Here is a 15463-nt window from a genome sequence, read left to right on the forward strand (position 1 = left end):
AATTTTCACTTTCAGTGTATCATTTAACTTCTACAAAATGCTTTAGCAATGAAATGTTATTGCCAGTAGGCAGTCAAGAAGACTGGTTTTATGTATCTTATAAATGTATAAAATACCTTGTAAAAACAAAAACAGATTTGAAATTAGTAAATTTCAAATATTGTAAACTTTAAAATATTTGCAAGTCTTTCAATCTTAGGAGTAATATTAGTTTGAATGTTTAAAGTAAAAATGAAATGATGAATTATTTATCCCAACTCTACGAAGGACAAATGATATAACTGCAAGACAACTTTCATATGAAGAATACCTGAGACTGGGCCTTAATTTCTGTTAAGGAAATTACAGACTTGAGTTGGAACTAAAATCCCCTATTACTGAGTCAGTTTTTTGTCTCTTGTACAATCTTGGCACACCCAACCCTTGCTGAAACAGACATGTCATATTCATTAACTAGCCAGCTGTTAACAAGACAAGTATAGGGCAAAGGTAAGCAGACAACTAAATGGAACAGATGACTTCTGATCACCAGTGAAAACTGATTTACCTGGCCACATTCCACTACCTAATGGGATAAATGGGTATTTTATCCAGTGGAAAGAAGCGATAACTATGTTTGCCTGGGCAGGGAGAGAACAATCATAAGGGAAAAAAAGATGGATTAAAGCCAGACTATAACCACCCATTCTGAAGGCAAGATACCAGCAATTTCCTGATGAGCTAACTCTAAGAATTCATTATCTTACTTCTCTGCATTTTTATTAAACATCCAGTCCATGATGAAAAGAACAATGGACTGGGAACTATTCCACGTTTTTCTTAGCCCATGACAGCGTTTGATTTTGAGATTTGGGCTGGTATTTCGAGGACTAACCACTTAGCACTTGTGTCACCCAGAAAGTCATTTCTCCTACCAAAGGCTTGATTCCTTTGTATGTAGGCTAATCCTCCACTGTGGTTTGTCTGGGAACGTCCTAGTTTATTTACATTGTCCTGACTTCCCATCTGGGTTAGCTTCTGTCATTTTCAAAAAGTCCCTATATATATATAAAGACAATATGCTGCTGCTGCTGCTGCTGCTAAGTCATTTCAGTCGTGTCCGACTCTGTGCAACCCCATAGACGGCAGCCCAACAGGCTCCCTCATCCCTGGGGACTCTCCAGGCAAGAACACTAGAGTGGGTTGCCATTTCCTTCTCCAATGAATGAAAGTGAAAAGTGAAAATGAAGTCGCTCAGTGGTGTCCGACTCCCAGCGACCCCATGGACCGCAGCCTACCAGGCTCCTCCGTCCATGGAAAGACAATATATAAAGACATAAATTACGATGATGTTTTCTCTTAAATCTTCCAGCAATAACATCCTATCATCTATGGGCCAAATTTAGGAGTAAGGAAGGCCACTAAGTGTTAATATTAAATGTCTTATCAAAAAACACACTGCTATATTTAAAATGGATAACCAACAAGGACCAACTGTATAACACGTGGAACTCTACAATGTTATGTGGCAGCCTGGATGGGAGGGGAGTTTGGGAGAGAATGGATACATGCATACCTACTGCTGAGTCTCTTCACTGTTCACTTGAAACTATCACAACATCCCTTGTTAATCGGCTATACCCCAATCCAAAATAAAAAGTTTAATAAAAATAAATAAATAAAATGGCAGAGTACAAGCATAAAAAAAACACAGATTTCACCCAAGGGAACAGAACTAGAATTATATATAACTACGCAGATCTCAGTAACTCAGTGTTATGAAAAGTACTGTGACATTATTTCTGTAAATTTAAAAAAACACAAGCCAGGGCTAAATATTGGAATGGCTGTATAAACTTGTGGGTAACAGTATAAAATGGATTGGAACAATATGCACTAATTCATAGATACTTCTGAAAAAGAGACTTAACTAATTGTACCATTTTATTTCTTTAAAAAGGAAGACTTCAAGCAAATGTGTCAATTCTGAGAGGTGGGAGTTGATTTTATGCTTTGTTCTTCTCAGCATTGTTTAAATGTCTCAATATGTAAGTTATGCTAATAAAACACAGAACATGAACTACCAAAACAGAGTCTAAGGGTTAAGCGCAAAATTGGTGGGCCTCACTCCTTAGAGCCCTTCATTGTACTGTCTTCAAGGGAGCCCTTCCCACATCAAGTGTTCTTAACCATAGACCCAAGAATATTTTGTCTTCAGTGATGAGTCAATCCCAACACTCCATCCCCAGCCCCTCACCATTTCATGCATGAATCCCTTGTGCCACTCTCCTTTCTAGTGGTACCAAGGCTCTGGAACCATCTCAGGTACCAGAGGTAGCCCATTATAAAATTTCAGGCAGCCTTTCCTTTAATTCAATATACCTTTCTTTGATTCCCATCCACTCAGCCTAGTTTTGCCTCCTCAATCATGCAAATGATTGGCCTCATATAACTGAAGAAAGTTAGCACGTCATATCTGAGGACCTTCCTAGAGCACTAAACATCAGTCACTCCTGACATGATGACCTTTGGGTCTCCTCACAGTCCTCTGGTCAGTTTTTCTCTGGATCTGTAGATCTCTAGATCCTGCAGTTCAAAAACCCTGGAGAACTGCAAAGTATCCTTAGCTCTGCATCCTCAGTGCTCACAAATGGCACAGAGGAAATGGGGCAAGTGCTCAATAAACACTGAATGAAAGAACGAGAAAACAAGGTTTGCAAATAACCAAGCAGTAAACGGCAATTATTTTGATCACTAACAGTTAGTGCTAAAGTGTCAAAGACCACACCTTTCTTTGTATATATTCCCCTTTCTTTCCTTTTCAAGGGTATCTGTTTGATTTGTTTGTTGGTGGTCTTATTTGTTTCGCTGCCCAGTTTTCCCTTCAAAAGTCATTGCTCTCTGTTTTTTTAAGTCTTCAAAATTGACAGTCTGGCTAGCATGAAAATTCTTAAGGTTTATCTCTTTATCTTTAGGGTGTGCTTGTTTGATAGTGTTCCTCTTATTCTAACACAAAACGGCTAAGCTTCTCTTTTGCTTTTATTATTTATAACAAGAAAACACCTTCTACATTTCTTTTGGCTACTCCAAACTTTTTTTTCTGAGGATGGTCAATAATAAAGAAACTAAGTACAGGGATATCCCTGGTGGTCTAGTGGTTAGGACTCTGCAGGGCGGCACAGATTTGATCCCTGGTCAGGGAACTAAGATCCCACAAGCCATGTGGTATGTACAAAAGAAAAAACAAAGATAAACTAAGTGTACATCTGTGAACAAATAAAGATATATGTTTAAATCAGTATTTTGTTTGGTGGGGTTATTAGAGCTTATTTTTAGATTCAGGCATTTCCAGGTATGTCTCATAAGCCAGCAGGATGGGTCTGCCAAGGATATAACTTCCTAAGTACCTTAAAGTCCTCATAGGAAGGACGCTGATGATGGCTGTTAGCCAACCCCCAATACCTCTAAGCTTCCTGAGAAAAAGTCACCTATTAACAATTCCACCCCTTGTGTCAGAGAGGGAAGAACCTCTTTAGAGTTGGTAGACAAAGAGAGCTGAAAAAACAAACTTGATCCAGGAATAACAGCTGCGTTAGGATAGAAGAGAAGGGTAATGGAGTGCAGAACAGCGGGCAATTTGAACCTAGAAGTGGAAAAGAACACCACGTATGGGGAGACATCGGGCAGGGAGGGTCTTTCAGGTAAGGGACCACCAGCAGAAAGGCATGGAACAGGAGGAATGACCTCAGGAGCAAACAGCAGTGACCAGGGACACCCAGAGGGATTGAATGTGAACAGAAAGATGAGGAAGCTGATGTACCTGCCGTTTAAGCTTCTCACAAGATATTTGGGAATTCTGTGTGCACACTCGGTCATGTCTGACTCTTCGCAGCTGCGTAGACTGTAGCCCACCAGGCTCCTCTGTCCATGGAATTTTCCAGACAAGGATACTTAAAGTGTTAGTTGCTCAGTCGTGTCCGACTCTTTGCAACCCCATGAATTGTAGCTCCTCTGGCCATAGAATTCTCTAGGCAAGAATATTGGAGTGGGTTGCCATTTCCTTTTCCAGGGGATCTTCACCACCTAGGGATCAAACTTTGTTCTGCATTTCAGGAAGATTCTTTACCATCTGAACCACCAGGGAAGCCCAAGAATACTTCAGTGGGTTGCCATTTCCTACTCGAGGGGATCCTCCCAACCCAGGATCTTCCTACGTCTCCTGTGTCTCCTGCTTTGCAGATAGATTCTTTACCACTGAGCTACCAGAGTAGTCTATTTGGGGATTGCAGTCTAGAAATTTTTCTAATAGGGCCCAGCACAGAAAATGACTGTTTTGTTTATGTTAGTGTGAATTGACTGTCACAGTCCAGGCTGATATCACCTGGGATATTTAAAATAAATCAAAGCTTTATTTTTCTTTTTTCCCTTGTTCATTGATCATAATACATTTTGTTTTCCCACTTGTCCTAAAGCCCCAGCATAGAAGGAACAAAGCTACTTTAGAGGGAGATAAAGAAACAACTTTTCTTGCACCATTCTCTACAATAAAACAAGAAATACTTCTCTCGATTTTATCCTTGTGTCACTCTCTGCAATTATCCACCACACAATTCAAGACAGAAAACTAGAATTATTTCACTTTTATTAGAGATAAAGTGTTTTAACACACTGTAAAACTCCAGACATTACTCAATGATGTTGTAAACCACTTCTATTGAAATGAAATCCCCTGGCATATGTATGAATTATAAAACTGTCTAGCTGAAATTCCTTATTCTCTTGTATGCTACAATTCTAATTTAGCTGACCTTTTTAGGTGGAACAATCCTAACTTCCATGTCATCATTTGATCTTCTCTAGAATTTCATCTTTGGAATTTGCTCCATGCCTACAGCACAATAACAAATGAGCATTATTCCAGGATGGACTTTGCTTTATGAAGCCTCAAGACAGTAGTGCACTTGGGATATTAGTCAGCACTTGCTGATTTATTCATTCCATCCTGAAAAGAATTTTCAGATCCAGTGCTAGGCATGCTGTTTGAGTCCCCTTTCTGTTTGTATGTAAAAAGTTTTAATATGCCCCACACTCAAGTCTATCCATCTCCAATTATGATTTTGGCCTTTGATGTCATATTAGACCAGATTATGTTTGCCGATTTTTCAGTTATATCTCATTATGTTTCTTTTTCAGTTAAACTAATATTTATTTGCATTTCATATAAATAAAAGATTCAAAGTTACAATTTTTCCTAACAATAATTCACTATTAGGATTCTGTTCTTGTAATAATCAATAGTTTCTCTACCAACATGAAATGCAGTCTTCATTGTATGTTACCCTTGTATGCTTAAATCTGTTAGGAGAATTTTCAAGATGACTTAGCTTCTCTTAAGTCTTTATTTTAGTAAAAAATAACATACTGAAATACTGTCTTAGTAACCGTAATTTTATATGTTTTAATATTTGGAATTAGAAGTTCTTTTTCATTATTATTCTGTTTCAAAATTTGCTTTTCCCAGTCTATTCATTCTTCCAGATGAATTTTAATAATCATTTCACCAACTTTGCCCCAAAACTCTTTTTATGGTCCTATATGGAATAGCATTAATTTTATAAATTAATTTGGGGAAACTAACATCATTACAATATTTATTATTCTCATCCAGGAATATAATATCAATTTCCTTTCTGTTAATATTTTGCATCTCAATCAAATGCTATTTTCTTCATTTAAGTCTTATATTTCAGTGAATTTTTGTTATATTCTTTTTTGTATCACTTTTATTATTTTTCAAATTTTTTGTTTTAATGCTCCTCACTAAATGAATCAGAAAAATGTTTCATCTCTTTTTTAGAGTTCATAGAATAAGGGATAATGTGTTCCTTAAAAATGTATATTTTCAACCATCAACTATAAATACCTGATGGAAACAGGATACTTTTTAGCTCATGCCAAATCTCCCTATCCAAGGTGGTCAAGGACACAGACATAAGCATCAGACAAAAATCAGGCTCAAATCCTAACTTCACCACCCACTAGCCAAATGTGTGTGCTTGGCAAAGTGCACTTTTTCACAAGGAATGACTATGCCTTCCTTACTTCCCCACAGTCATTGTGAGGATTACATGCTGCTGCTGCTGCTGCTAAGTCGCATTGGTTGCGTCCGACTCTGTGCGACCCCATAGACGGCAGCCCACCAGGCTCCCCCGTCCCTGGGATTCTCCAGGCAAGAACACTGGAGTGGGTTGCCATTTCCTTCTCCAATGCATGAAAGTGAAAAGTGGGTTGCCATTTCCTTCTCCAATGCATGAAAGTGAAAAGTGAAAGTGAAGTCACTCAGTCGTGTCCAACTCTTAGCGATCCCGTGGACTGCAGCCCACCAGGCTCCTCAGTCCGTGGGATTTTCCAGGCAAGAGTACTGGAATGGGGTGCCATTGCCTTCTCTGAGGATTACATGAGATTATGTTTATAAGCCTCTACCCACTCCACCCACAATGAAGACTCAATCATTTTACGTTACTTTCAATTTTCCTTAAATACAAAATTAATGTTTACAAATGTACTTGCTATTTTATCTTAGTATGGAGATTCCAGTCATTTATGTAGAAATATAAATGCTTTCTGATAAAAATTTTTGTCATATTAGTTCTCCCTTTTATTAAAGGTAGATTTCAATTTCCACTGACACAAACTTGAAAAGTTGACATAAAAGTACTAAAAATGCTCAGATGACACAAGAAAATTAATCCACTACCACTGTTTAAATGAAATCACAGCAGGTTAATAGGAAAGCTGCATTGCTTTTTAGAAACCCAGGCAATGAGCCCAAAGCAAATGTAATGTCTTCCATTTTCGTGTTCCCTTGGAGCTCTGTTCTCATGGAATCCAAGAGTGGGAGGAGGCTTCCTGCAGTCTGAGACTTACTCCATGGTCTCTGGCCTGCCATCTTAACTGTAGCAGGGGAGCAAATTTCTAACTCCCAGTGGGAAAACACAGCACTGAGATGAGAGAGGCCATCAGGAGCACACAGAAAACTGTTTCTCAAAAAGCATTTGAGACTTATGTCTACCAGTTAATGTCATCAAAACTATTTCCTTCTATGTACTGATTATGAAGCTATTGCTATGGTCTCTGGGGAGATCACTATACAAACAGTGGTAAATTTATAGGCTTCCCAGGTGGCACAGTGGTAAAGAATCTTCCTGCCAATGCAGGAGATGCAAAAGATGGGGGTTTGATCTCTGGGTCCTGGGTCTGGAAGGCCTTCTGGAGTAGAAAATGGCAACCCACTTCACTCTTCTTGCCTGGAAAATTCCATGGAAAGAGGAGCCTGGAAGGTTACAGTCCATGGGGTTGCAAAGAGTTGGATACGACTGAGCACACACACAAGTTTATAGGTAATATACATTTTTCTTCTGTTCTAAAGGATACAAATTTAAAACTTTATTTTGGTAGGCTAGCTGCCTCTGTTAGGTACAATTTAAATAAACACAGCTAAGAATGTAAATATCACACCAAGCTTAGTCTGTGTACTAATTGCTGGTCCCTGGCAGACACTGGATGGAAAAGTGTAGCTTAAGTTCTCTGCATGCATGCTATTAATTTGACATTAACAATAGATTCTATCAAGCTTCCACTTAACCATATTGATTTGTTTTCTAAAATAAAGACCTCCCACTTTACTTTTCCTTTGCTTTCCTCTGGATCTATAGCAACAAAGACATTTTCAGGGACACCCTCAATAGCAGGATTGATGGATCAAAAGCATACCCACCTCTATCTTTTCTGCCCCCTGTGTGGCCTCAATAACTTGATGGTTTCCAGCTCCCCCCAGATTTCTCTTGATTGAGTGCCTTTTCAGTATACCATGACCCTTGAAGGAAACAAAGGGGAAGAAAAGATGTATTAAGATAAACATCCTTTGTTCCTTGTCTGTTTTGGAAAAGAACAAATGGTTCCTTGGGCAATAACATCTAATTCAATGACAAAATGACACACAATTTTAAAAATAATGTTTATTGCTATTTTTTCATTCCTCATCCTGACTTCTTTTATTCGTTTCTGACTTACAATAAGAGCAGGATAAATTTCCTTGAGTAAGCAGCTCAGCACTCTCTTATTATTTTGTTCCCTCTTTTTGATTTTTTTTTTGGTCATTATTATTTTGTCACCTATTCAAACCCCCCAATTGTATTTAGATCAACTGTTTTTGTGTTTTGCCCCAAGACCATGTAGTGTGAACAGTCGGAGACATACCTACTAAATAGTAAAATCAACAATAGAGCAAAATACATTGCTTTCTTCAGCTTTTCAATTTCCACTGAAATGAGTTTCACTAGCTGAGTGACAGCCTTTCTCAGATGTGTGACTTAAAAGCCATACATCCCTGCAGTTCATCTTCGAATTTCAGTGCCAAGGAGCAAGGACATTGTTTTCCTCAATTACGTAACACAGTGATTGGAATTCTGGAAGAGAAAATCCACCCAATAAAACCTGGCCCATCCATAATGCCTCAGCACCAAAGGGTAACTCAAAATTTTGCTATGAATAGGCATCTGATACACTTGCATGGTTTCCTTGTTCCTATCCCTTTAGGTATTTCTATATCAAAAGTCCCCACTTAAAAACTAATAATGTAGAAAACAGCTGAGTTATTTTCATTTCCATGAACACTTCTGACAGAGGTGGCTACTGCCAATCGCTGGGTAAACCAGACTCCCTTTCACTCAGGCAGTCTACATACTTGAGCAGACGCATGCCAAGTGCTTAGCTGTCCCAGATGACAGAGCTATGTTTCATGTTATGGAGATCGTCTGTTCCTTCTTCTATAAAGCATGGAGCCAGAAACATCAATATTCCTATGCTTGTATGTGCTAACTTTACTAGGGTCATTCAGAGTAGGAGAGTCCAGTATTGTTTGCTGTTTTCTTCTTTCCTCATAGCCACCAAATTCTGTCTACCCCAGGTTCATAACTGTCCTCGAACTCACTCTTCAATTCCATTCCCACAGGCAGCATCTAATTCCACTCTCCTCACCCACACCTGCCTCCACTTCAACGATTCTTATACATTACATCACTCACTAGTCTTCCCAGTTTGAGACATGCTCCTTCCAGTCCATATTCCACAGACTACTCACACTGGGACAGTAACTGAATTTGTAATTTGTGTAAAACCTAGGAATTCTATGTGGTAGTAATATTTTACCATGATGCTCAAATAAAGTCTTTTTCTCCAAATACCAACAGCATCATGATAGCCATCTTTCAAGTTCATTTGCAAATAATTTCATTACTTTTCTCTTTCCTTTGCTTCCCACATTTCCTCACAGCTTACAAGTAAGTCAGCAAAAGAAAATCCTCAGGGCTTGTAACATTGAGGCAGAAATGCTCAAGTCAGTTCTAGCTCCAGCTCACCCCTGTATCAGATGCTGACTTTGAAGACTCATCTTTTTTCACAGGTAAATGACAGAGCCTTGTTTACCGAATGGGGATGAAAATATTCACCCTGCTTATCTCTCAGGCTATTCTGGGAATCAAGAAAGATCACAGACAATAAAACACAAATACACAATGTTATTTTACTATCCTCCCTGAAGTCCTGCGTAAGTGAAAAATGTGCCTCTTGTGTTTAACACCAGATTTGGTTTGGGATCTTAGAAAGGTAACTGTGATGACACTCCCAAGTCTTACAGCTTCCTTTTGGAACTATGATGTTCTGAAGAGTTTTGTTTTGGCTTCCAAAGGAAAAACAAAACACCAAAGGAATCATACTGTAATATATTTGCCTTTCGAAGACATATTGAAATTGAAAAGGGAAAGAAAAGGAACTCAAAACTATGAGAAATCTTAACTGGCTGAAACTGCCATTTAATAAGCCCAACTGTCATTTGTGCCACAAATGTTAATACAATCTCTAAAATCCAGCTAAATCCTCCAGATATTACTGGACACTTTGCAGCAACAAATACCATCCCACTCTCCATCACTGCATTGTAGGTTTTTACTTGGAGAATGGAGAATGTGTATAATAGGATGTTTGTTCTGCTTCTAAAGAGGAAATAAAAATATTAACCCAAATATCACTTCATGTATAAGCAGTACTGCGGCCTCCGTTTAGGGAGGTTTTACCTCAGACTTAAAAAAAAAAAAAAAGGAACTCATATTTGAACTCATGTGTCTAAACAAACCAACGAAAGTGTACATATTAAGTGCAGAGAGAAAAGAACAGAATGATAGGAATAAAGTCCACAGCTGTGTTTTCTTAAAAACCAATGAGACTAATGTTAATCAGAGTTCACAAAGTTTAAATTTTTCTTTAAACTGCACAGGTATAATCAAGTAAAGAAACACAACCTTGAAACTAAAGGCCTATATATAGAAAACTATAAAACACTGGAGAAAGAAATCAAAGAGGACACTAATAGATGGAGAAATAAACCATGTTCATGGGTCGGAAGAATCAATATAGTGAAAATGAGTATACTACTCAAAGCAATCTATAGATTCAATGCAATCCCTATCAAGCTACCAACAGTATTTTTCACAGAGGTAGAACAAATAATTTCACAATTTGTATGGAAATACAAAAAACCTCAAATAGCCAAAGCAATCTTGAGAAAGAAAAATGGAACTGGAGGACTCAACTTGCCTGACTTCAGGCTCTACTACAAAGCCACAGTCATCAAGACAGTATGGTACTGGCACAAAGACAGAAATATAGATCAATGGAACAAAACAGAAAGCCCAGAGATAAATCCACACACCTATGGACACCTTATCTTCGACAAAGGAGGCAAGAATATACAATGGAGTAAAGACAATCTCTTTAACAAGTGGTGCTGGGAGAACTGGTCAACCACTTGTAAAAGAATGAAACTAAAACACTTTCTAACACCATACACAAAAATAAACTCAAAATGGATTAAAGATCTAAACATAATACCAGAAACTATAGAACTCTTAGAGGAGAACATAGGCAAAACACTCTCTGACATAAGTCACAGCAGGATCCTCTATGACCCACCTCCCAGAATATTGGAAATAAAAGCAAAAATAAACAAATGGGATCTAATTAAAATTAAAAGCTTCTGCATAACAAAGGAAACTATAAGCAAGGTGAAAAGATAGCCTTCAGAATGGGAGAAAATAATAGCAAATGAAGCAACTGACAAACAACTAATCTCAAAAATATACAAGCTACTCCTGCAGCTCAATTCCAGAAAAATAAACGACCCAATCCAAAAATGGGCCAAAGAACTAAATAGACATTTCTCCAAAGAAGACATACAGATGGTAACAAACACATGAAAAGATGCTCAACATCACTCATTATCAGAGAAATCCAAATCAAAACCACAATGAGGTACCATTTCATGCCAGTCAGAATGACTGCGATCCAAAAGTCTACAAGCAATAAATGCTGGAGAGGGTGTGGAGAAAAGGGAACCCTGTTACACTCTTGGTGGGAATGCAAACTAGTACAGCCACTATGGAGAACAGTGTGGAGATTCCTCAAAAAACTGGAAATAGAACTGCCTTACGACCCAGCAATCCCACTGCTGGGCATACACACCGAGGAAACCAGAATTGAAAGAGGCACATGTACCCCAATGTTCATCACACCACTGTTTATAATAGCCAGGACATGGAAACAACCTAGATGTCCATCAGCAGATGAATGGATAAGAAAGCAGTGGTACATATACACAATGGAGTATTACCCAGCCATTAAAAAAAATACATTTGAATCAGTTCTAATGAGGTGGATGAAACTGGAGCCTATTATACAGAGTGAAGTAAGCCAGAAAGAAAAACACCAATACAGTATACTAACGCATATATATGGAATTTAGAAAGATGGTAACAATAACGCTGTATGCGACAGCAAAAGAGACACAGATTATAGAACAGTCTTTTGGACTCTGTGGGAGAGGGCGAGGGTGGGATGATTTGGGAGAATGGCATTGAAACATGTATAATATCATATAAGAAGCGAATCGCCAGTCCAGGTTCGATACAGGATCCTTGCGGCTGGTGCACTGGGATGACCTGGAGGGATGGTATGGGGAGGGAGGTGGGAGGGGGTTCAGGATGGGGAACACGTATACGCCCGTGGCAGATTTATGTTGATGTGTGGCAGAACCAATACAATATTGTAAAGTAATTAGCCTCCAATTAAAATAAACAAATTTAAATTTAAAAAATTATTTTATTATATAATTATTTTATTTGAAAACTACTGTCCCATATTAAGAAGGTAAGTTTGTTCACTCATTCATCCAGATATTCAAAAACCAATATTTACTGATTAGACTTTCTAAGTGCATGCATGCTCTGTCACTTCAGTAATATTCAACTTTTTGCAACCCTATGGACTGTAGCCTGCCAGGCTCCTCTGTCCATGGGATTCTCCAGGCAAGAATACTGGAGTGGGTTGCCATTTCCTTCTCCAGGGGATTCTTCCTGAACCAGGGATCGAACCCATGTCTCTGGGGTCTCTGGCATGGGCAGGTGAGTTCTTTACCACTAGGGCTACCTGGAAAGCCCAGACTTTGCACAAGTTGTGATAAAATGTGCTTGTTTGAATGCCTTGGCCACACAGAGCTAGCAACAAATACCAAAAAAATTACACAAATAGGCCATATTAAAAACTTCCTGGTCCTTCTGCCCAGAATGCAGGTCATACCCCTGTATTCTCATGAGTAGGCTCTGAGCTTCCTTAAAAGCCAACTCAAAAGTTGCTGCTTTGGTAAAGCTCTTTGAAACTGCTCGAGTTTCTTATGAGTCATAACCCCTGCCCCTAAATCACTTTGTTCATAACTCTCTGATGCACTTATCATGGTCGACTTCTCATGACGGCTCTGTGCATGTCTGTCTCTCTTAGCAGCCTGTGAACATCTTGAATGGCAATGTTTTATTCATCCATCTACAGCACTTAGTATTTTATCTCTAGCATTTTCAGATATTCCATATCATGGTCCTTTCACCTTTTGTAAGAGCTGAAATACACGTATATTTGCTAAGTCACTTCAGTCGAGTTTGACTTTTTATGACCCTATGGACTGTAGCCTGTCAGGCTCCTCTGTCCATGGGATTCTCCAGGCAAGAAAACTGCAATGGGTTGTCATGCCCTTCTCCAGGGGATGTTTCCCACCCAGGGATCAAAACCGCATCTCTTACGTCTCTTACATTGGCAGGCGGGTTCTTAACCACTAGCACCACCTGGTAAGCCCATTTATAAAAGTGATCACAACTAAATTAGCACCACAGTATTCTCTTCAAATTTCTTTAGATATTCTTAAGTTTCCCTCTTTTAACCCTTAGACTAGTATCTTCTATTTTTTTCTACTGTATATGCTTGATTTCTACAACTGCAATAGTTTTTAAACTACCCTATTAACCAGATCCTTGGCAACTGCTACATTTTCAAAACTTTTAATAGCTATTGTATATACATAAAATCACAAATAACCTGTTTTATCCATTCTGTCATTCATCAAATACTGGTATCTACCATGTGGTAAATCTTCCGTTATAGCTCAGTCAATAAAGAATCTGCCTGCAATCCAGGAGACCTGGGTTCAATCCCTGGGTTGGAAGGATCCGCTGGGGAAGGAAATGGCAACCCACTCCAGTATTCTTGCCTGGAGAATCCCATGGACAGAGGAGCCTGGCAGGCTATAGTCCATTGAGTCTCAAGAGTTGGACATGACTTAGCAACTAAACCACCACTATGTGGTAGGTGCCACAGAGAAAACAAAGACCCTGTTTCAGGGGACTCAGGGTTACAGCTAAAGCAGTTGATAAGAAATATACACAAATGACCAAAATCAAAAATTTACCTGTGTCGTACTCGAATCTATCTAAAATTTTTAATTCAAAAATTTTTGAATGAAGCCTCAGTAGCTAAAGAATGAATTAAGAGAAACTGATGAAAATGACTAAGAATCAGAAATACATTCATGTTTCAGATTCAATTAGTACAGTTAAACATCCTGTTTCCTAAGCTTCAAATCAATATCACAACCATAGGCAAATCAGGTATTCTAATTAAAAATATAATACCTATACTGTAATATTGTTTTTACATAACAATTTGGCAAAGTTGAACAGAATCTTCAAAATGCTGAGCAACTTTGACCCCACAATCCCACTATGAAACTGCCTTGACCCTTCAGGTCCCTAGGATAACTCTTATTTTGTTTGTGTTGCTGCTAGGAGAAGAGAAAAAAAGATTTCAACATTTAATAAATACCTGTTCTGTGTCATGAGTCTTGCTAGACACTTTGCATTTATTCCACTTTATCATCACAATTAACCTTTTTTTCTAAAAAAGAAAAACAGACTTCTTTTGAAGCTTAGAGATGGTGATACCTCTCTAATGTCACACAGCTAATAGATCACAGAGACAGGGTTCATATTCAGCCCTGTCTGACTAGAAAGCCTGTAATTGGTCCACTGTGCATCATTGCTGAAAATATTCCTGGACTGTTGACCTAGCTTTTACATACATAACTTTCCCCCTGTATTATTTTTCTCATGACTAAAAGGCAGTTCCTTGATGCTTCTTATCGCAAGCCTCTAAGAAATATGACTTATTTGGAGTAACAGTCACTTATTCATTTCCTCTATTTTTTAACCATTTCCTCTTTCTTCATATCTCACATACCATATGAAAATATATCTTACATTTCATCCTGAAGAGAAACAACCTCAGTGCAAACTGCCTACTGAATTTATTTTGTATATCCACTGAATTTGAATGGATATAAAAAAGTTTGATTTAAAAGGCTTCTGACTAAGGACTGTATAGGCCCAAACAACAAATTAAACACATTTAATTATGTAAAAGATTCCATAGTTTTCAGTATTTTGCATTCTCTCATTATATCATTATAACCTAAAAACAGTTTGTTGTGAATGTTGCTTCATGCTGCCCTCGTGAAATAATACAGAGCTCAAAATATAGCATTATGATTGAGAAGCGTTACAATTCTGAAGACAGACTTTCTGATTATAAATCTTTGTGTACATATTTGTCCTGGTTATTTGACCTTTCTGGGCAGGCCTAGACTTCTCGGCGTGTAAAACATTCATATTACTACCTCTCACATACAGTTGCTGGGAAAGTTAAACGACATGCTTAATTTATATATAGGGGCTTTCCAAGTGGCGCCAGTGGCAAAGAACCCGCCTGACAATGCAGGAACTGTAAGGGACATGGGTTCAATCCCTGGGTCAGGCAGATCCCCTGGAGAAGATTACCAAGACTACCCACTCCAGTATTCTTGCCTGGAGAATCCCACGGACAGAGGAGCCTGGCAGACTACAGTCCATGGGGTTGCAAAGAGTCGGACATGACTGAAGTGACTTAGCACTCATAGTACACGATCTATACGGAACAGTACCTGGCATATACTGGGCTTAATATGCTTTAGATTCATTAATACTCTTACATAACAAAGATAAATAGAATGATT

The 15463-nt window shown here is 38.4% G+C and overlaps 1 protein-coding gene across 7 annotated transcripts in view; it reads right to left on the reverse strand.

The window, feature by feature from the left end:
- The window catches only part of PKIB (protein kinase (cAMP-dependent, catalytic) inhibitor beta), a 120426-nt gene that overhangs the window by 81659 nt on the left and 23304 nt on the right, over nt 1-15463 (reverse strand). For 6 of the 7 annotated variants that reach the window (XM_018052998.1, XM_018052992.1, XM_018053001.1 and 3 more), the window contains exon 2: nt 7757-7855. The exons of the other annotated variant lie outside the window; for it this stretch is intronic. The gene's annotated coding sequence lies outside the window, so the exon portion shown is untranslated. The remainder of the gene's footprint in view (nt 1-7756; nt 7856-15463) is intronic. 7 annotated transcript variants of the gene reach the window in all.

This window comes from Capra hircus, chromosome 9, assembly GCF_001704415.2.
Source record: "Capra hircus breed San Clemente chromosome 9, ASM170441v1, whole genome shotgun sequence".
Taxonomy (NCBI): domain Eukaryota; kingdom Metazoa; phylum Chordata; class Mammalia; order Artiodactyla; family Bovidae; genus Capra; species Capra hircus.